This window comes from Balaenoptera physalus (genome assembly GCF_965194825.1).
Source record: "Balaenoptera physalus genome assembly, chromosome: 1".
Taxonomy (NCBI): Eukaryota; Metazoa; Chordata; class Mammalia; order Artiodactyla; family Balaenopteridae; genus Balaenoptera; species Balaenoptera physalus.
The window spans coordinates 161151404-161174670 of NC_138882.1; the positions used below are offsets into that span (position 1 = coordinate 161151404).

At 49.3% G+C, this 23267-nt stretch overlaps 1 long non-coding RNA gene across 1 annotated transcript in view; it reads right to left on the minus strand.

Moving 5' to 3' along the window:
- Positions 1-225: 225 nt before the first annotated feature.
- LOC309642688 overlaps positions 226-23267 on the minus strand; it is a 119531-nt gene continuing 96489 nt past the window's right edge. The window contains exons 3-5 of the long non-coding RNA XR_014253323.1: positions 8884-8994; positions 6059-6223; positions 226-5327 (exon numbers count right to left, since the gene is read on the minus strand). This is a non-coding gene — a long non-coding RNA (uncharacterized lncRNA). The remainder of the gene's footprint in view (positions 5328-6058; positions 6224-8883; positions 8995-23267) is intronic.

Genomic DNA, 23267 nt, shown 5'->3' on the forward strand with positions numbered 1-23267 from the left:
AGCCCACATTCAGCTAGACAAAGCTGTATTTTTCTATTTGTGCTTTAATTATGACTTCTCCATCTGTTTTCCTTTTTTAGCCTCTGTAATTCCTATTATTAGCATGTTCAGTTTCCTAGTCCTATCATTTGAGTCAACCATTTTTTTCACTCATAATTTCAACTTCTTTGTATTTTTACTCTGGATTATAAGGGTATTTTAACCTAAACATCAATCAGCATGTTAATTCAGATCTCAGCTCTGATCATACTTCTTAATTAATTTGCCAAGTTTTTAAACATAGAAATTATGTCTTGCACTTTTGAAAAGTCTTTTTTGAGGTTTAGTTGCACTGCCTTTGGAGTTCTTGTGGTACTTCTGTTTCGGTTCTGTTTTTTATCACTCATTGGCTGCAACTCAGGAGGACCCTCCTGTTTTGATTGTTTGACTTTGTCTCTCTCCTCTAAGATACTGTCCCCTTAAATGTACTGCAATTCCTGTGTGAGCTGGGGACTCCCATGCAGTGGCAATCCAGCAGAAGATGAAAGTCATGCAAGTTTTTGTTCTGGAGGGCCAATAACAAATGGGCTGGTAAATAATGACCACTCCTTTGCTTTCTGGCCTTCTTAGGTAAGTTAAGACTGGTATTCATGTCTCAACTAAACTTATAGGTACCACCCACCTTCCAAGATTTCCAGCAAGATCAGACCCCCCCAAAGATGATACATGGCAGGAATAGAACAAATGAAAAGCTCGATCAGTCTCACTTATTAAAAGTTTAACATCGTGAGCAAAGGGCTTCATAAACAAAATTAGAACAAACAACATACACTGAGGAAATATTTGTAATATATGTCAGAAAATTGATACCATTAGCACATAAATAAATCACATAAGAAATAAGTCAATAGAAATAACTCTATATCCTACCTTTTATTCTTTTTATAAATTTATTTATTTATTTATGGCTGCGTTGGGTCTTCGTTGCTGCGCGCGGGCTTTCTCTAGTTGCAGTGAGCGGGGGCTACTTTTCGTTGCAGTGTGCGGGCTTCTCACTGCAGTGGCTTCTCTTGTTGCGGAGCACGGGCTCTAGGTGTGCAGGCTTCAGTGGTTGTGGCGTGCAGGCTCAGTAGTTGTGGCGCACGGGCTTAGGTGCTCTGCAGTATGTGGGATCTTCCCGGACCAGGGCTCAAACCCATGTCCCCTGCATTGGCAGGCAGATTCTTAACCACTGCGCCACCAGGGAAGTCCCAATATCCCACTTTTTAGATGAGTGTTCCTTAATTCACCAAACAAGACATACAAACGGCCGATAAAACATGGAAACATATTCAGCTTCACTAGTAAAGAAGTGTAGACATAAGCAATAAGATATCATTATTTTTCGTCCCTTAAACTGGCTCTTCTTTTCTTCAGGATAACAGCAATGTTGACAAAGGCAGAGTGAGAGGATGCGCTCGTGCTGTTGGCAGGAGCATATATATTGACACAACGTTTTTTGGAAAGCAATTTGGCTTTATGTATAAGGAACCTGAAAGTATACACACCCTTTGTAGTTAGCGTTGCTTTTTCTTGCCTGGCAAACAGCATCTTAATTTCCTTTGAGGAAATGCAGACCTGGTAGGACTCTCAGTCAGAGTGTCCTGTGCTCCCTTGCCCAAGAGGAAGGCACACAACCCAAGCTAAGTCAATCAGATTCTCTTTCCTGGGAATTTGAATCCTGAGATGATGACGATGACTACTGCTAGCACTAGTAACATCTATTGAAGTCTCGCTCTGTGCTAGGCACTGTGGGGAGCATCTTACAGCCTCGTAAACAGCTCTGAGTGAGGTACCATTACTGTGCCTATTTTGCAGATGGGGCTAATAATACTGACACCAAGATCAATAATCATTGGAGATACCTTAAAGATACCGTCTTTGTTATCTACTTTTGTAAAACAAATTACACCAAAACTCACTTGCTAAAAATGACAAACATTTACCCCACGGTTTCTACAGGTCTTGAACTCTAGAGGTTCTTAGCTGGTGGTTCTGGCTCAGGCCCTCTCAGGGTTGCAGTCAAGATGTCAGCCAAAGCTGCAGTCATATGAAAGCTTGGCTGGGACGGGGAGATTGCTTCCAAGATGGTGCACTCACGTGGCTGTTGGCAGGAGGACTCAGGTCCCTACCACCCAGGCCTCTCTATGGGGCTGCTTGATAGTCATCAAGACACGGCAGCTGCAGGCTTCCTCCAGATCAAGTGATCGAAGAGGGAGCAAGGTGAAAGTCACAGTGTTTTCTATGGCCTAGATTCAGAAGCCACAGACCATTATTTCTGCCATATTTTATTCATTAGAAGTAAGTCACTAAGTACAGCCCACATTCAACAAGAGGGGATTAGGCTCCACCTCTTGAAGGAAGGAGTACCCAAAAATTTGTGCTTATCTTTTAGAACTATCACAAATACCATCCATTAATTCTGTTATAAACATCAGCAGATCTTCCTTGGTTCCCATCTGCTCTATGGGCTTGTTCAGTCTTTGCTTTGTTCCTTTGAATTACATTCCTTTAAAATATTCCCTCCCTTTTATCTTAGTTACTCAAACCATTTCTGTTGCTTTCTACAACAGCCTTTTTGTAAAAAACAAAAACCTCTCATCCAGTCACTCCACTCTGAACCTCTACTTGTCTTAGCCTGGGTCCCCTGCAAGTCAGAGCCTGAGGCAAAGTTTACCTGATAAATCTTTCCTTGGAAGTACAATCCCAGGCAGCAAGAGTGAGGGGGGAAAGTGAAATAAAGCAGGGGAGAAAAGAAAACAAATACAAGGTGGTGTATTACAAAACCAGCCACAGTTTCCCCAGAAAGAATAGGCAACCACTTGGTCATGCAGAATTCCTTACCAACAGGTTATCAAGAATGCCACACCCTGAAACAGTATGTCATGAGAAGGAAGGAGGAGGAATTGATCTGCTGTCTCTCATTCTTCAAGGTTTGTGGAACATTAACTTCCCATGGAACATTAACTTCCCTACTTTTGGGGCTTTGTAATCCAGCTTTTCCAAAAAGCTTCTGGGAAAGCCAGCTATTACATCCTGCAATATGGTGATTCATCCACATTTGGAAGCCTTAGGAGGACCCAGAGCCTTCTTGGGTGCATTATGGTTGGACCTGAGCACCAGAGCTACTGTGGTCCCCACATGGAAAGCACATTGGAAGCTGTGTTAAAGCAGATCCCATCCTAAAAGAGGCTGAGAGAGTTGGCAGTGTTAGGAGATGAGAAGCTGCAGCAGGGGACAGGACTCTCCATTGACAGGAGTCTAGGGCCTGGGGCAGAGCACATGAGCATATCTCACGGGGCACATAAACTGGGTTTGGTGCAGGGCACCACTTGCATCTCTCATATCTGTTCACACCCTCTTAGTATATCTGGATCTCATATGAAAACAAGAAGCCCTCACTTCTTACCTAAAAGAAGTGCAAGTCCAATCCTTCAAGATGATGAGTATGTAAGTGTCCATCGATAGATGAATGGATAAAGAAGGTGTGGTATATACGTACAATGGAATATTACTCAGCCATAAAATAAAATGAAATCTTGCCATTTGTGACAACATGGATGGACTAGACAGTGTTATGCTAAGTGAAATAAGTCAGACAGAGAAAGACAAATACTGTATGACTTCACTTATATGTAGAATCTTTAAAAAGCAAAGGAACAAGCACAACAAAACAGAAAAAGACTCATAGGTACAGAGAACAATCTGGTGGTTGCCAGAGGGGAGGAAGTGGGGGGGATGAGTGGAATAGGGGAAGGGGATTAAGAGGTACAAACTTCCAGTTATAAAATAAGTCATGGGGATGTAATGTACAGTACAGGGAATATAGTCAATAATGTTGTAATAACTGTATAGTGACAGATGGTAATTAGACTTATTGTGGTGATCATTTTATAATGGATAAAAATATTGGATACTATGTGGTACACCTGAAACTAAAATAACATTGTAAATGAATTATACTTTAATTTTTTTTCAAAGGATAATGGCTAGGTGTGATATCTTGCAATGACTCGAATAGGGTTAGCAAACCAAGATCCAGTCCCCACAGCTAAAGCTGCAGCTGATCCTGAGGCTAATTGATATTCATCATCATTCTCCTCCATTAGCCATGTTGGATTTCTTTCACTTTCAACTAGCACTGCAGCTGGTCTAGGTTGCTTGCTTAGAGGGGTGACCCAGATCTTCATCCTTACAGGGTCTTAATCCTTAGTTGCTGTGCCTTTTTCAGGTCATGGTTGGTGCAACTGACCATTAATGGTTAGCACTGGATATTGAATCAACAAGAGATGTCCCATGAATCTCCTGGGTTCCAGATATATTGTTCTCTACCCTTATTGTGTAGTAGCAACCCCAAGTCCTAATGCTAATCAGGTCAATTACCACTGCCTATTCGTAACTTTTTTCTTTCCTGCTGGTCCACTGGCATGAGGAGCTAAAACTGCTAAGTGGGAGTCACAGCTCCAAATACAATGAAAATTTTACTGTGTCCCCTGGAGGAAGTGTTTTTCCCCCTATATTTGCAGGAATGGTAAATACAGATTTCATAATCAGGTCAGCAGGATTGATCATGAAAGAGCCAATCCTACTTCTACCCCTTTGTTCATGGACCTACATATTTTACCTATTAAGGACACAGCAACATATATCAGCCACTGGTTCAGCACATATACCACATGTAAAGGACAGCACTATAACCCTATAAGGTACTGTCCCTAAGCTGGTGTCTTAGCTGAACTTTTACGTAGTTGTTCCACTGTTAATATCAGGCCGACTACTCCTAGGTGATGGGTTATATTTACCAATGAATCATGTGGTGATGAGTTCATTGCCTAATTCCGTTGCTATAAAACGGGCCCCTTGACCAGAGGCAGTATGTAGGAGATGCCATGACAATAAACCAGGCATGCTGTAAGATATCAGATAATCGTACTGGTGAAGGTTATGCAATCAGAGAATGCAAATCTATCAAATTATCGATTCTAGCAAAAAGAAATCACTGCCTCCGCCACGGTATAAGATATCCAATGTGGTCAACCAGCCATCAAGTAGCCATCAGGTCTCTCTGGAGAATGATGCCGTATCAAGGGCTCTGCGTCATTCTCTGATGCTAGAAGGCCAAGCATTAAATCATCCTTGTTGAGAAGGATTCAGTGTAGTTGAGTCCATGAAGAACTTTCATCCATGCCACCATGGCCATTATCTTTGGGCTCACCTGGCAAGTTCTAGGATGGCCAAGGAGAGAGGCTAGGGTGGTGGAGGCAAGTGGGCGGAGTGGTGATGGTGGTCTCTTCTGAAGTGGATGCTCTCTGGAAAACATTAATATAAGACACAGAGATCTGTATGCTTTATGTTCACCCCCATAAGAATACACTCACATAACTCTTCCCCAAACCTCTCAGTCTTGTTCCTTCTTGGCCATTGACTAATTGGCCAAGTCATTCATCATGGCCCAGGAATCCGTGTGTGTAGGTATCTTGAGCCATACCTCCCTCTATAGGAAATCCATGACCAAGTGTACCACTTTCAGCTCTACCCATTGAGAACACGCCCCTTCACTCTTGTCTTTCAGGACCACCCCGATAGAGTCTGTAATCAGGAGCAGTCCTTTTCTAGCATGCACCAGCAAATCACACTGAACCACCAGTGAACCAAGCCCAAATCTTTTCATCCTCTATCAGTTGGTCATAGGGACCCCTTCCTGATGCCACAGAATAAGTTGCATTGGTAGGTGACGTGAGAGTCTGGGACGCCTGTCCTTATCATTTATTCATGACTCCTAAATGATTACTCGCATCAGACAATGCATTGGTGCTGTGCCCACCCAGCCTTATGACTCAGTGGATCTGTAACGATCCAGTAAAACCAGCTCATGATAGGCAGTCACGGTCACATAGTCTCTTGGCGTCATGCGGTTAAATATTCAGTCTCTACCAAAGCCCAGTAGCATTTTTCAAATGGAGACTGTTTCTCCACCACAGAAGTCATAGCCCTGCTTCAAAACCTAAAAATCTTCACAAGAAGGTCTATCGGAGCTTACCAGGCACTCTGCACAGTGTCCTCACGCACCGTAGACATTTTGGGCACCATGGTAACCGCTGGTCAAATGGCTGAAGCAGCAGAACAGCTGGCATCACAGCCTGGGTCAGCTGCAGAGTCCTCTTTTCTCAGGGTTGTAGTCAAAACTGGAAGCCTCCTGAGTCACCTGATTAAGGGTCAAAACAATACGCCCAAGTGTGGTAAATGCTACCATCAAAATACAACCAAGTGTCGTGCCCCTTTCTTAGCGGTAAGAGGAGTGAGGAGAAACCATTTGTCCTTTACTTTAGAAGGAACGTCTCCTCTAGGGTAGGGGTTGGCCAACAACCATTCACAGACCAAATACGACCCCCTCCTATTTTTGTAAATGAGGTTTTATTGGAACACAGCCGCATCCATTCAGTTAACTATTGTCTATGGCTGGTCTCACACTACAATGGCAAAACTGAGCAGTGGCGACAGATACCCTATGCCCTGCAAAGCCTAAAATATTTATTGAAGATAAAATTTGCCAACTCCTGCTCCAGGATAAGAGGGGCCCTAAAAACTTCACCAAGTGGCAGACCCCTGAACCTTCATGAAGTTTATCTCCCATCAGAGGGCATCTAGAATTCTTGACATTTCCTGCTCATGGGTCTGTAAGTAGAACGCCACTAATATTGTGAACAGCATGATACTCTGCAAAATTCTTGCAGACTATATATTAAGACAGAGAACAGCCGAGTTAATTAACTTGGCCCTGAGGCAAAAGAGTGAACGTCTGCCGGTATCTTTGTGTTCAGCTGCAGCCACGCCCTTCTAAGACTGGGAACTGCATTTCCCAGAGTCCCCTTTCCTATGTGCTTCCAGGTTAGAATTTGCCAGATAAGAGAATTCACACAAGATTTGGAAGGTACAGCCGACATAGAAGCCATTATTCTCTAGCTGTGGTTGCAGCCAAACACATGAACAGACAAAAGTGTCACAAAAGCTTCATACAAGCTCTTGAGAACTGCCCCCTTTACCACTGCAAATTGAGATGCCTGGAGCTTTCCGGAGGTTTCTGAGACTTGCAGTGTTTCCAGGCAAGCTTTTGAGAACTATGCACTTCACTGCTTGAAGAAGAGATCTCGTGTGTCAGCTTCTCTGACCTTCAGCAACAGTTTCCTTGATTTCCACTCCCTCAGCTTGGCTGGCTCTTCCCACAGCTGTGTGAGCCCCCAATTCTGTATTAAAGCCTTTATTCCCAGAATACATAGAATTGCTCTGTCTTCCTAACTAAACTCTGAAAGTCCTTAGTACTGCAAATAGCTCTGGAATTTGTTTTCCAATCTGTTTAGATGCAAAAGTAGTAATGAACTCACTGATACTGGAAAAAGGGACACTATTACCAGTCCATGGCATGCGGTTACTTAAATTATCACCTGTAATTGGCTAGAGTCGGTGGCCTATAGAAGGCAAGCCTTTGGAAGACCAAGTAGCTATAATAATAGAATATGCGGAATACCCCCTCCACAGTGAAGGATAGTTGTTGCATCAGGCACCTCCAATCACAAAGAAAGAAGCACAACATCTTTGGATTTGGAAGACAACTGGGCACGCTGCTATGGCCTATTTGCCGAGTAACCCACAAGGCTGCCACAGGGGGGCAGTGTGGCATCTTGCAAAGTTCTTTGGCTTCAAACAAGTTTGGATGGAGCTTGAGCCTATTTTCTCATATGTAAAATGATCATAAAAAACTTCTTCATAAGGTTATGGTGACTATAAAATGAGCTGAGAAAGCCCTCTAAAGCACACATCCTTGGGTGTCGCCTGAACCACTTTGCAATCTGGTGCCAGCCCAATGACAAAATTTTCATCAGCCCAGAGTAAAATTTGCCCCATAAGGATTGGCAACAATTCTAATTTTTTTTTCTGTTGTAACATAGATACAGAAGTGCCTGTAAAACATTAATGCAGGGTTTAAAGAATAATAATAATGCAACACCCTTCTAACTAGCACTCGAGTCAGAAATAGAACGTGGCCACTTACCCTGCAAAATGACACCGGGATGAGAGGCAGATGGGGGCTGAAATTGACGAAACTTCTACCCAGTGCCCTCTGGGGCACAGCCTCACATCCAGTAAGTTGTGGAAGTGCACTCACTTTCCCTGAACCCCCAAACTCTGAAAGGACGAGTTGGGGTTGTTCCAAGCTCATCTCACCCTTCTTTGGAGACAGGCAGGTTGCCAGCTCTCCTCCCTGAGAGGACTAGTCACATTTAGGACACCAGAGGGCGGCCACTCCCCACAGATGGTGGTGCCTGGAAAAACAACAGCTGAACCAAGGGTGCAATGGGCCACAGACTCCCAGGGCTCTTTTTTTTTTTTTTAGAGATTCTGTGGCCCACAAAGCCTAACATTATTTATTATCTGGCTTTTTTTTTTAAACATCTTTATTGGAGTATAATTGCTTTACAATGGTGTGTTAGTTTCTGCTGTATAACAAAGTGAATCAGCTATACATATACATATAGCCCCATATTTCCTCCCTCTTGAGTCTCCCTCCCACCCTCCCTATCCCACCCCTCTAGGTGGTCACAAAGCACCGAGTTGATCTCCCTGTGCTAAGCGGCTGCTTCCCACTAGCTGTCTATTTTCCCAGGGCTCCTCTTGTCCTTCCTCCCGCTCAGGCCCACACCACACATCAGAACGGTGCAGTGTAAAGATCCATGGTGCTGGTAACTGGGAGACCTGGGCTTGAATCCAACTCCGCCACTTCCTACCTGTGACCTTGAACAAGTGACCTCACCTCTCCAAGCCACAGTTTCCTCACCTGGAAAAATAAGGTACAAAAATAGTACCTACCTCATAGGGTTGCTGGAATGGCAAGTGAGATCGTGTGGCCCAAATATTGACCAAACATTCGTTGTTCTTAAGCATCATAACAGTTCATCTAACTGGATTCTCACCAGAGTCCTGGCGGGCAGAGTAGGTAAACGTGATTCTCATTTTTCAGATGAAGAAACTGAGGCTTAAAGCCGTTATCTGACCTGCAGAATCATGATGGTCAGAGTCGTTTGATTTTCTAAGCCTCTCTCTCTACCATTTCACAGTGATGGCAGCTGGCCTGAAGAGACTTGCCCATAATCCGTTTGTGATTCTGGTATTCTGAGGTCAAGAGAGGGCATATATTACCCAAGGCTACATGGTGAGCCAGGACTGAATGAGCCAGTCCCCTGGGCTCCTGGTCTGGTGTTCTAGCCACAGCCCTAGACACCCTGGTAAGACACAGCCTCATTGTTCTGCCCTGATTGATTGTCAGAGGATCCCATCCTTGTCCTGTCTCCCTGACTAGATTGTGAGCTAAAAGAGAAAAACAAAAAGTCTTAAGGAATATATATTATTGATACTATGGAAAATCGTCCATGACGTGTTGCTAAATGAAACAAGGGATCTACAAAACAGTAAGTACATGACCCCGGTGTCTATTTCTGTATATCAGCAGAGGAAAAAAGTAGAAGGTCATAATACACAATGGTAAAAATGTTTATCTCTGGGTGGCAGAATTACAGGTAAGTTTTGTATTTTCCCCTTGTACTTTTGTGCATGTGTTTCTAGGTTTATCCAATAAGCATGTTTTATTTCTGTGATCAAAACAAGTGTGTGTGTGTGTGTGTATGTGTGTGTATTATACAATTTCAATTGTCCATTTTAAAAAATTGTTACATTAAGAGTTGGGGATCTTGGGCTGTCTTTCACATTAATTTATTGTAACTCTGTTCACTAATGAGCCTCAGTTTCTCTACCTGAAACATAGGGAGGACCCCCCACCCCCTTTACCCAGAGGCTCAGAGCCTTCCTGGTCTGGCTGCTTCAGGTGGCTTCCGCTTCTCCTCAAGCAAGCTTCCGGGCAGTGTGACACCTGCCTCTGTCTCCGCTTCCCCCACTCCATTAATTAATCCCTCACGTCCCTGCAGCTTGCGTTTTGCCCCCTATTCTTCAGACTGCATTCTGCAGGGGTCCCTGGTGGCCTCCAAGTCCCCCCTCTCTCCCCAAGCCCCTCCCCGGTTCCCCTGCATGGGGCTCTCTTGGTCTGCCCGCCTCCTTGGAGTCCAGTCTTCCCTCGCCCTCTCTGCCCACAGCTCGCCTCGGTTTCCTTAGCCCTCTGGCTGCTGCTTCTCCCAAGGTGCTGCTTCTCAGCAGGGGGTTGGCTGGGCTCCAAGGCCCCTTTCTCTATCTTTAGCCTCCCTGGGATGACCTCGCCCACACCGCGAGCCTATCAAATGGTCCCCACACCCATCTCCAGCCCAGACCTGGCTCCTGAGCTCCAGGCCTGATAGCAAATCCCCAGGGGGCTCACCCCACACTCAGCACAGCTGAGCCCCTTCTCTCCTCCGTCCCCTCCCACATCTCACTAACCCTCCTCCATCGTCCACTCTGAAGATAGCTTCCCAGGTGCCAGTCACTCGGAGCCAAAACCACAAGTACTCAGCCCGGACTCTTCCTCTCCTCCTCCCTGGCCACAGGGACTTGTCCCCAGGTCTTGGTCAATTCACCTCTCAAGTACCTCTCTAAGCTACCCTCCTCCCCAAACCCTGACGGAGGTCCCTCCACCCCTCCCGCAGTGAAGCCATTCTCAACCTCTCCCTCACACTCCCCAGCACTCAACACGAATTCTGCCCACCTTCCTGCAACAGCCCAGACCCCCTTGAGCCCTCCACCTGGGTCCCTTACTCATTCAGGGGACCTCACCATGGACCTCCATACCTCTCATCCACAGGACGTCCTTAGAATCCCCACTGGTCTCCCTGCCTTCACTCTCTTTCCCTCCAGCCTGGCCTAAAATATAGGTTATATCATCGTATCATCATAACTATTACTGAGCCCTTAGTATGTGTCAGGCGTTGAGGGCTTTACCTGTATTCTCATTTATTCATTTATTCCTTACCACAAGGTGAGAAAAGTACCACTGTTATTATCTCCATTTCAGAGATGAGAAAAGAGAGGTACACAGAGTTTAAGTAGCCCACTCACAGTTATACAGTTAAATATAGTTACTAAAGTCTTGGAACTGCGATTTGAATACACAGTCTGATCTGACTGCAGAGCACCTGTCTTTAATCACTCTGCTACACTGCTAATTGGCCTCTTCTGCCAGAAACACCTGGTGGATAAAGTCCACACACTTCTGCCTGGCCTCTGGGGCCCCTCAGACACACCTTTTTCAGTCCCATCACCTACTGTGCCCAACTGGTGCCTCCCAGCTCTCCATCCTGACTGCACTCCTTACCGGCCCACTTCCATATCTCAACCCATGTCTTCTTGCCACCGGCTGCTTGTCTGGCTCAACCCCATCTCCAAATGTCAAAGCCCTCCCATCCTTCAGGGCCATCTCAAAGGCCTCTCCTTCCATGCTGAGTAGGCCGAGCTGAAAAGCAGCCATGATGGCAGAAGGGCCAGCAACTGAGAGACAGGAGACCTGAAAACTTGATCCTTGCCCTTCCAGAAGGTAATTGGGGCATCTGGATCCAGGCCTCACTTTTTCCCCGTGTATAAGATGGAGGGAATAGGATGAGACCATCCTTAGGAGCCTGTCTCACTCTAAGAGTCTAGGGCCCTATGCTTTCATGATCCCTGAAATGGGGGTGAAATTGCCCTCTTTAAATCCCTTTAACGTTCAAAGAATGGAGAGAATGTCAGGGCTGGGAAGGGCTTCAGAGAAAATATAATCCCACCCCCTCACCTTTCCCCCTCTCCAAGGGATGCTTAGGCCCAGGGAAGGGCGGAGGGCCGGCTAGCCCTCTGGGGAGTGGTGGGAGGGAGGCCGTGCTCTCTGCTTAATGGAAGACTCATCTCGGCAGGTCCCCAGCCCTGCAGAGAGGAGTGGGAGGAGCTGGGAGGGCAAAAGCTGCCGAGCCGGGCTCTGGGCCGGTTTGGCCAGCCCTTCCCCAGGAGGCCTCAGTAGTTTTCCATAACCAGCAGGCCTGCAGCCCAGTACACGTGCTCCCCTCTCCCCTTGCCCCTCACATTCCTCAGCACACTTAGGCAGCAAAGTGGCATTCAGGGCCCTGATGCGGCGGGGCCGGGAGGGAGGCCCACACACAAAGACTCACTGATACCAGTAAAGCCACAAACACGCAGACCCAGAAAGATAACATAGATCCAGATGAGGCAAAAGGAATCACACACAAACAACACACGCAGAAACAATATGCCCGTCCCGCCAGACAAGTAGGCCCATTCTCAGAGGCACACACACATAAGACCGTCACACAGAGATATGCAACCCGTGCGCAGACACACACAGGCACGTTCACCCTGGGAGACTCCCGTGCACACTTGGCAAACACCCCACCCCCAGCCCCTGCCATCCTCCCTCCTCCCCCGGCCCCCCACACTGCCTGTCTAGATCAAACATTAGTCAAGGAAAGGGGGAAAAATCCTGAGCTGCCCCAGTCCTGGGAGATAGGACAGGGGCTAGACAAAACCCAGGGCCCAGCCAGGCTCCCCCTGCACTGAGAAGGCGCCACTTTTTAATTCCAAAGAATTCACCGGACAGTCCCCATCCTGTTCCCAGAGGCCAGGGTGAGGCTTGTTCTAGAGCATCACCCCTCCATGACCCTTTCTCCAGCCTCTCAGATTCCAGCTTTGTCCCCAGCTGCTAAGGGCAGAGCAGAGGGGCACTCAGCAGCCACCCCCCTGGTTCATTTCCCTCCAAGCCCCTCTCCATCCCCACACCTGTCTCCCTCACTCCGTCTCCCCACTTCGGCCCCACATCCTTCCTCCAAGAGATTAACTCCACACCTTCACCGGGTCCACCACACTCAGGAACCCAGAAACACAACTCCTTGACCAGATGGACCCAGGGGCTTACACCCTCCCCAGAACCTCCCATGGGATGTTCCATGACTACCTGGTGGCCAGGGGTTCCAGCAGGGGGACTGCATACACATAGCGCCCCGCGTTGAGTCAGCAGAGGTGGCTTCACTCCCAGCCTCACTCCACCTGTCTGGGAACCTTGGACAGGTGGCTTCAACTCTCTGAGCCTCAGTTCCCTCATTTATAAAACGGGGATCGCGATGCCGCCCAGCTCTCAACAATGTATGTAGTTTATCACGGGGGCTTAATTGAGATCCCTGGTTTTAACCAAGAAATGGGCTAAGACTACTACTCACTACCGCGAGCCTCAGTCTCCCCGTCTGGGAAATGCGGTAACTCTTGCTACCCTGGGGGAGCGAAATACCCTGTCCGGAGCAGACGGCCTCTGGGCGGGGGCGCCCGCCACTGGATTCCGCTCCCCTCGCGCCCACCTCACCCCCGGCCCCACTCGACCCGGTTCCCACGCCGCCGGGCCCCAGCCGGCGCGGGCTGTCAGCCGGAAGGGATTTGGGATCAGCTGCGTCGGCACAGAGGCCGCCTTGTCCCGGTGGGGACCCGAGGCCGCGGTGGGGCCGCGCGGTCACGTTGCTCGGCGGCTGCGGTGCCAGCGGCCACCCGCCCCCGCCCGACCTGGGGCCGCTTCAAGGGCCGGCGCCGGATTTCCTGGCCCCGCGCCCAGCGCCCCGCGGGCTGTTTGGGGGGCGCGCGGCGCGGAATCTGCTGGGCCTCGCAGGGCGCACGGTTTCCGCCCAGCGCCGGGGGCGGCTGGAGGGGGCTGCCGCGCACTCCCCGCCCGTCCGCTCCCACCCGCAATCAGCAGCCAAAGCCCACTCCTCAAGCTGGACCCCCAGCCCTCCCTGCAAAGGGCGTGGACCTGGCCTCCTGCCCCCTCCTCATCCCAGGCATCCCGAAGGACGACCACAGATTTCCCGCAGAAAAAGCCTTCGAACCTGCGAAAGCCTCTCGGGACAAGCCCATCTGAAGACGGATTGGGGGCGGAAGAGAGGGACGGAGCGGGGCAGGGGTGGGTGGGGTGGCCGGAGGGAAGCCTGTTAGGTGTTGGGACCAGCTCCGGGTGTTCTGGGTCAGGTTGCTGGGATACAGTCAGGGTGTTCTGGGTCTGAGTTGGAAGTCAATCAGATGTTATCTGGTCCAGTGTTGGGATCTTCTCGTTCAGAGTTTGGGTGTTGGGACCCTCTCTGGATGCTCTCCTCTAGATGTTGGGACCTTCACTGAGTTTCTGGATGGAGTTGTAGGGATCCACTGAGGCCAAGTTTGCAGCGGAAGCTGATCCAGAGGTATCTGGTCCAGGTGTGGGGATTGTTTCTCCGGGTTCAGAGTCTGGGTGTGGTGTTCCTCTCCAGGTCAGGTTGTTGGAGCCTTCTCTGGTGTGGCTTGGAAGCCCATCTAGTACCCATGGTCCAGTGTTGGTGATCTTCTCTGGGTGTCAAGGGTCTGAGTTTGGCACCTGCCCAGGCAGATTAGGTCCAGGTGTTAGTAGCCGCTCTAGATTTGTTTGGACATAATGTTTAGCCCCAGAGCCTTCCATTGGCCTGAAGGCACACATCTCGGCTCACCATCTGCCCCAGTTCATCAAGAACCCTGTGGGACCAGCTAAAGGAGGGCCCGTGGCAGCTCAGCTTGACACCCCTCTTCAGAACCCAGGAATTAAGGGCAGACCCTAAACTCCAGTTGGGAAGCAGAGTGACTGCACTCTGCCCAGAGGCACATCCTTTCCCTTCTCTACCTTCATTTCCTCACCAAGAAAATGGAAGATTGGATCTGATATTCTCCAATGTCCCCTACACCACCCTCTCCCTGTCCTCCCCTACACACACACACACACACACACACACACGTTGCTCATTCCCATCTCTCCACATTTGTTCACACTGGTCTTCCCATCCAGAATGCTCTCCTTTCCCTTTCCAGCCTCTACGAGTCCCTCCAGCCCCCTTTCTGCTAGAAAGCCTTCCTTACCCCCACCCCGCTTTCCAGCCTGACTCTCCTGGTTCGCTCCATCTGGCTGGGAGCTCTCTGAGGGCAGGGCCCTGTCTATTCCTGGCCCTCCACTCTGAAGCCTCGTTCTAGATGGGCACGGGGCTCAGGGGTTCAGGCTCAGCTCAGCTACCATCCCAGGTTGGCAGTTGACCCTCTAAGAAGAAGAAGAATTTCTTTAGTCTCTAATACCCCAAATAGTGGGGTGGGCACTAAGCGGATTTAGGAGGCCTGTCTCCTGCCCACACCAATCCTCCTTTCCAGGCCACTGCACCCATGTGACAGACAGTCTGGGGCACCGGGGAGCCCTCAGAATCACGTGGGCCCAGGTGGGTAGCTGGAAATTGACTGCCCAGCTCTACCTCTCCTGGGTGACTGTGTCCCAAGCAGTCAGAAACCCCAGAGGGCAGAAGTGATCTAGATCAATTACTCTGTTTTCCAGACCAACCTGCACAGTCAAGCACGTGAGCATGGCCGTCCATGTGCACACACGCATATCCACACAGACATGCACACACACACACATGCATACACACATGCATCTCTCTCAGAGGGAACTAAGCCAGATTCTGAGCTAGACCCATTGCAAACAATATTTCCTAATCCTCACGGCAGCCCTGTAAGAATCACTAGCATCTGCAGGCGAGGAAACTGAGGCTCAGAGAGGGGAAGGGACTAAGCTGAGACCACATAACTGTTAAACGTGGAATCAGAATTCAAAGCCATGCCCTTTGCACAGCACCACCCTGCTGCTGCGCGTGCACACGCACACACACACGTGCACAAGTGCACACACAACTTTCACACACTTGTGCTCAACTCCTAAACTGGTCATTGAATATCAAAGCTAGAAGGGAACTTCAGAGATATCTTGTCTATGCCATCCCATTTTACAGTAGGAGGGGAAGGGATTTATTTACGTTTTCAACACATCTAGGAAATGGCAGCACCAGAACTCAAATTCACATCGCTGCTGTCACAGAGTCAAGTGTACACACACCATACAGCTTACCCAGAGACTGTTACACACAAACCCATGAATGTACACATAGACATAGCCATTCCCACCCACATCCCCAGTTGGTTTGTACGCCTGCACACATGGCATTGCACATGTCCACTCATCACACACACACATGGTCATATGTGGTCACACACAGCACACACGCACCTACACTCATCACACATGATCCTCTCACTCATCTGTCTACTCACACACACGGACTCACACACCCACGTTCTCTCACTTTCACACTCACGTGCACCACCCTCCTGCTGCAGAAGAGATGAGCTGACCCGATCAGGGACCCTGCTCAGCTAGACCCTGGGGTGGGAGCTACGCGCTGAGCCTTTAAGAGGGGGTGCCTGCAACCAGCATGGCGTGGCGTGGGTGCACCCTGGCATCGCCATCAGCAACCCTGGCAAGTGTGTGCTGCCAGCAGTTCCCCACAGGCCCAGGCAACTCACCCTGGCCAAACCCAGCAGGTAGGCCCAGAAAGTGCCAAGTCACAGGCCAGGAGGGGCCTGGCCGGGCCAGGCTGGCGGCAGTGCTGGTCCCAGCTTGCGAGCTACTATTTGTCTTCTGCCTGGAGCCACACTGGGGATGCTCCTCCCTGAAAGGGCCAGACTCTGAGTCATGAGGCCTCTTCCAACACCCACTGAAGATGAGGATCAAGGCGCCAGGATTTGGGGGCAAAGCACCCAGAGCTGCTAATGGGATTTACCAAAGTTGGTAAGCCAACTAATGTATATATCTGATACAGAATAATCCCAAAGCCTAGCCCATGAACAGTGACACCTGTCAAAGTCCTCTAACAGATGCTCTGAGCTGGACAGACCAGACACGTAAACAAGTAATTACAGTGCCAGGATTGGGGGCTCTAACACGGAGACAGACATAGCATGTGGGAGCTCGGGGCAGAGAACAGCCACCCTAGACCAGAGGCGGGGCCACTTGATCTGGGTCTGGAGTGGTGAGCTGGAGTTCACCAAGAGGCTTTCCAGATGGAAAACTGTGTTTCAGAGGACAGAGGCCAGCATGAGTGAAGTAAGGAGTGGAGGGTGGGCTTGAGGTACAGGAAATGAGGCAAATTGGAGTCAGCCCTTCAACACATATTTATCAATACTTACTATGTGCTAGATTATGACACATAAAATATACAAGCCTCTCTCTCGAAGAGCTTAAGCTCAAGGGTCCCAAATCAAGTGCTTTCTGGTGCCAAGCAGGTGGTGTAGTTGGACGAAATGGTACAGTGTAAATGATGGTGGCGGGAGGGGGGTGTGTGTCTAATGGGAGCATTCCTGTCCTGTCAAAAGCATTTCTGTTCAAGGTTATGTGTCAATCCAGTGACAGCCGAAAAAACTGATTTGTGGATGAGTTCAGAGGATAGATCCTGAATTGGAAGGAAGCCTTACATGTAGTGCGAAGGAGTTTGAGCCTGACCCTGTAGATGGACCTAAAACCCACGGGAGGTTCTTGCCATGAAAAGACACTTGTCAGAGGGGCCTCCCAGAGATGCTCTCACACTGTGGTCGCTGGACAAAAAGGGGCGGCGTTCCTGTTACCCAAGACCCTGACGACAGGGACAACTTCTGCTTTGCCCCATCACGACTGCTTCCTGGCAAGGGCCACTGTGTCCTCGCGTGAACCTTCATCTTCAGTCCCTCCTCCTACCCCTGCCGAAAATCCTCCTTTTTCTACCCACATCATGCATAGAAAAACTGACTTGATTGAGTCCTCCCACATTTCTCTCTCTGACCCAAGGCCCTCACAAAAGGACAGCACACACACACACACACACACACACACACACACCCACACACACACCCCTCTGTAAGGCCAGGGCCTTAGACTAGTTGACCCGGGAATGATTCTGTGTGTTCCACCTCATGGAAATGTCAGAAGGGCCTGAAAGATGAAAATGCCTGAGTTGCCGTCCTGGTTCCCCTGAAGTTCCTTGGGGAGACTGGGGGCTAGATTGACATCCAGGCAAAAGCGGGGAGCCTGAGCCTGGGCTTCAGATGCAGCTCTGCCAGTGCCCAGGGAAGGAGGGCTGCGTGGCCAAGTACCCAGCACAGCCTTTCCCCTCCCTGACACACATGCAGGCCCCGGATGCTTGGCGGTGGAGCCTGGGAGCTGCCCTGGGCACATACTGGCAACCCTCACCAGCCGCAGCCTCCCTCCTGGACCCTCATTAAATTATTCTGCCCCACTGGTCCCAGGCTCAGACTGCCTCTGATGTGCACCGTTCAGCTTCTGAGGCCAAGGCCAGACCCCTCACACCAGGCCAGGCTGATGGGCTCTGACAGCTTCCCTGGGGCCCCAGGAGGGCAGGACACCAAGGCCCACTCTCATGCCCACAGGACACATGCTCAGGCCCATGGGCAGCCAGAGATTCCCACACTTACATGCAACGCTCTCTCACACACCCGCACACACATGCACACTCACCGACTCCTAGTGGGACTGGCCCTGTGGCACAGACACGTCCACCCTGGCGCACTCACACGCACTCAAGCACACCCATGTGCACACACTCATACACACACACACCTACAACACTTGCAGCACACACACCCCTCACGCACTCCTGTGGTCTCACACGCTCACGACACGGCAGCCAGCTCTCACATGAGGCTCCCGTGCCTTCTTCCTTGCCCCTCGTCGGCCATCTCACTGACCTCCTCACCTTCCTCAACTTTCAGAGGTCGTAACATTGTGACTGTGAATCCAGACAGCCTGGCTTCAGTTCTTAGGGATCCCATTTGTAAGCTGTGTGACTGTGGGCAAGTTACTAACCTCTCTGGGACTCCATTTCCTTTCCTGTCGAAGGGGAATGATAATGGTGTCTTCCTAGGGTTCTTGTGTGGCTTAAAAGAGGTTCTGTACTCAACCGCTTCAAGAGTGCCTGGCACATAATAACTCAACAAACAGCTCTTGCCTCTGGCCTCTTCCCTTTCATATCCTTTGCCTCAGCCATAACAAAACCATGAAGTTTCCTAAACCTGCCGAGCTGCGACATGCTTCTGACCCTTTACCTAGGGTGTTCCTTCTATTTGAAACATCTCTGCCCCGTTTCTCCCTCCCTGCATCCACCCGGTGAGCTCCTACTCAACTTTTAAAACCCTACCCCGGGGGCTCTGCCCTCCACCAGCAGAACTGATCACTGACTATTTTGCATCCCACCCCTGCCCTGAATTGTCCATTTCCTAGACTGTGAGACCCTTGAGAACATGGGGCCGCATGAAACTCATGTCTTCAATCCTGTACCCAGCACTGGACGTGACTCTCACGAGCATCAGTGATATGTGAGGGAGAAAACTGTGCTACATCATAATGAGAGCATAAGAGGCCCTTGTGCAACTGATTATTAAAGATTATGGAAACTATGTAGCCTAAAGGCCTGATAGAAGCAATCATAACATCCCTGTAATGATAGCTGACTTTACGGAATGGGAAATTCGGGCAAGCTCAGCATTAAGGGCTTTCTGCTCAATGCTTCAGTAATGCTGTGAGGCTGTGCTGGCGATGCGTCTGTCGCTCGGGGGTATGAATGAGGGAAGCGTGTGGATGCTTCTTATGGAATACCATGCAGGAGCAAGAAGGAACAGAGCAATCTACGTACAGGAACTTGGACAGACCTCAAAATCACGGTGTTGAGTAAGAAACTTAGGGACCAGAAAGATTTACTGCACAGTACGATTTTTGTAAATGCACCCCCCAAATGCATATTTTATAAAGATAAACACATTTTAAGGACATAGTTTTTAAAAATACATATTGGAGTGGATTCCTGGATTGTGGAAGGGAGTAAGGAATAGGAACGGAAATCCGGGAAGGGGAAAAATTAAACTGGCAGAGAGGACTCAACTCTGTGCACCTGAAGCCCAATCAAACAGGAAAAAAAAAAGTTAAATCCATGGGAGTGTGTCATTTTTGTCTCTTTTACAGCTGAGAAAATAAACGAGTCATATAGTTGATCTTTTTGTTTTCCTCTTTTTTTTCCGACCTTTTATTTAGCCGTTGATTTTATGGTATCTAAATAGCATCACTGTCGACAGTTTTCCTCAATGTAAGGTTTGATTTTCATGTAATGCTTTCTCTCCCTCCCTCTCCCTCTCAATCCCCCTCTTCTTCTCTCGCTCTCACTCTCAGAATCATTCACTGAAGCCCTGATTGAAGCCTGAACTAGATTCTCCCTGAGACAAAGGCAGACCCCACGACCTCCATGTCCTGTAGAGAAATGAATGAATGAATGAGTGAATGAATGAACGAGCGAATGAGGAAGCGAAGGAAGAGAAACAGAGAGGGAAGTAGGGATGAAGGAATGAGAAAAGATTGCTCAGAAGCCTCAGCACGGGAGGACACTCCTAGAGTATTCTTTTCCTTTCTCCACCCCATCCTGGGCATGAGCTGGGGTTGGGGCAGGCAGGAGGAGGGCAAAGGGCTAGAAACTAGATGGCTGATCTCCTCAAACTCCCCCATCACAAGGAAGAGGAGTTGCTTCCAGGAGGCAGCCGGCGCTGGCACAAGATCCTGGAGCCGCAGGATAGCATCCAACGCTCTAGGGATCCAAAATCCCACATGACGTGAGCCCCCTGCTCCAGGAGGGACACTGGGACTGGCTCTTATACTAATGACAAGTAACAACTAATGTCTTCACCTATTTACTCCTTTTCAATTCTCTTATCAAGCATGTACATTAAGGATTATCTCCATTTTGCTGGTAAGAAAACTGAGACCCAGAGAACTTAAGGGTCTCTTAAAGTGACCCAACTCTCAGTATAATAATAAGAGCAAGCACTTTCTGAATGCCCGCTCCACGCCAACATCTCAAGCACTTTGTAAGCCGTAACTCATCTGATCTCACAGCAGCCTATGAGCTGCACGGCCATTGCCCCCATCTCACAAACGGTGAGCCAAGACGCAGAGAGGGCAAGTGACTGTCCCAAAGTCACACAGTGACTGCGTGGGGGACCTGGAAATTGAGGTTAGATGGTCTGGCTCCAGATCTTCCTCTCCTCCCTCCCAGGCTGTGCTGCCTTTTGTACAGCAGAGCTGGGATTTGAACGCAGGGTAAACCAGCCATGTGGAGTGGGTGAGGGGGTGGGGGGTAGGGTAACTAGATTCCTTGACACCTGGGGACCCTGGCTTCCTGCCAGTCAAATGAGGGCCCACTGGGAATGAGGTCAAGGACACACAGGGTCAGTCACTGGCCCTGCTGGGACCCCAGATTCTGCCCACAGCCTCCCCAAGGGCCCCTAAGCCCGGGGAGATGGGAGAGGCTGTCTCCCTCCCCCTTTCCCAGCCAGAGCTGAGTGAGCTAATCCCAGGAGAAGACACATTAGTCCAGGAGAATCAGCCCCAGCCTGCTCTGCTGAGTCAGCAGGAAGTAGAGCCCTTGTTCTGCCAGCTACGTGAGCCCCTGCACGGCCACCACGGCTGCCTGCCCGTCTGCCTGGTGCGGCCCCCACCATGGGCATGCCCTCATGTGCCTGTTTCCTGCTGACCTGCCCACTAGAGCACTCTCCAGCTCAGCAATCCTGGGCCTCCCTCCCTGCCCACTTTTCTAGCAACAGACTTATTTCCCCCGCTCCATCCCCACTGACCCCAAAAGACAGCCAACTAATCCGGCAGAGACAACTAATCCTCACCAGAACTGCAGCAAGTGGGAAGGAGGGCTTTGGGGGAATGTAGTGAGCCTTTTCCCCACATCCTGCACACGGTCAGCTCCAGAGAGGAGAGCTGCGGGCAGCTCATGTAATCTAGGGGTCATTGCCAGAAGTGATACCACTCTCAGTGTAATCACAACCAACCTGGTCATCATGCCTGTCTCCACTAACACCCTCCCTATTACTGCCACTATCACTGGGACCACCATCGCCACAGCTGTCAGCCTGACAGCAAGGCTACTGTCAAGTTCACCTCTGACGCCAGCACCCGTACCACCACCACTTACTTCCATCAGTTAGTTCTACCAACTAAGACAGGCAGGTGTCACCAACATCATCAAAAACAGTACTGCCACTAGCACTGACACCAATACCACTACCATCATCACCAACACAAGACATCAGTAAAATCATTTTGACCAACACCTCCACCATTCTTATACCAACCCCACTGTCACTGTCACCACCATCCAAGACAATTGTCATTTTGCCACCAAAAATATGACCACCATTTGCAACACTGGCACCACCCTTGCCTTTACCGCTATCACCACTACCGACATCATTACGACCACCACCGTCACTATCACTCTTACCACTACCATAATCAATACCACCCTCATGGACTTCCCTGGCAGTCCAGTAGTTAAGACTCTGTGCTTCCACTGCAGGGGGCATGGGTTCAATCCCTGGTCGAGGAACTAAGATCCCGCATGCTGCAAGGCCAAAAAAAAAAAAAAAAAACACCACCATCACTGTCACCTTACCCACCACCACCATTATGTCTTCCATCATCACCATAACTATACTCAGCACCTCTAAACTGGACACCACCAACGCCAACACCACCATCATCATCATTACCACCATAACCGTAAACAATACCAATGCCACCATAACTTTAATCAACACCACCAAAAATGGTACTACCAACATCTATACCACCATCACTATAATCTCCACAGAGTTGTCAGCAATACCTTCCCCAATATGAACACTCCATCATCCCCAAACTGTCACCACCACCACCTCTTTATTAGGATGAGAAACATTTGCTCTTTACCTGAGCCTGTTTCTGTGCCAGGCAGAATGTGAAAACAACAGTTGGAGGAAAGCAAAGCTCTTCTTATTGTTCTGTCTATATAATTATATGCCCACTCACTTCCCATTAATGTCCTCCTCTGAACAGACTTGATTGTTTGCTAAATTGGTCCGTTTAGCGATTCACAGAGGAACAGCTATGCATGCCTGAAAAACACAGGAGTGATTCCAGGAGTGACCCCCTGCTGCCTGTGACATCAAGAAGTCCAGCTTCTAGCATCACACGCCCGTTTCCCTCCGTACCTCTCTCAGACATTCTGGGGCTCTGCAGATAGAGAGCCTCAAGTCTCCAAGGTAGACTTAATCCCTTCCCTTCCCCAACTTCTGTTCTGCTCCTCTAGAGCAGAACAGAATGTTGGAAGAGTGTTAGTCTGAGAGCCCTAGATCCCAGCCTCAGTTCCACCTCTAACTCTCTGTGTGGCCTCAGCAAACTCACTTCCTTTTCTCTGCCCCAGTTTCCTCACCTGTGAAAGAATGACCTTCAACTCTGGTTCCTGAAAGGTTTTTTGAGCTGAGACACACTTCCAGGACAAATCTGAGCCCTTTTTCCAGAAGGTCCCTTCAAATGAGAAAACACAGACTGTCAAGTCATCTATTGA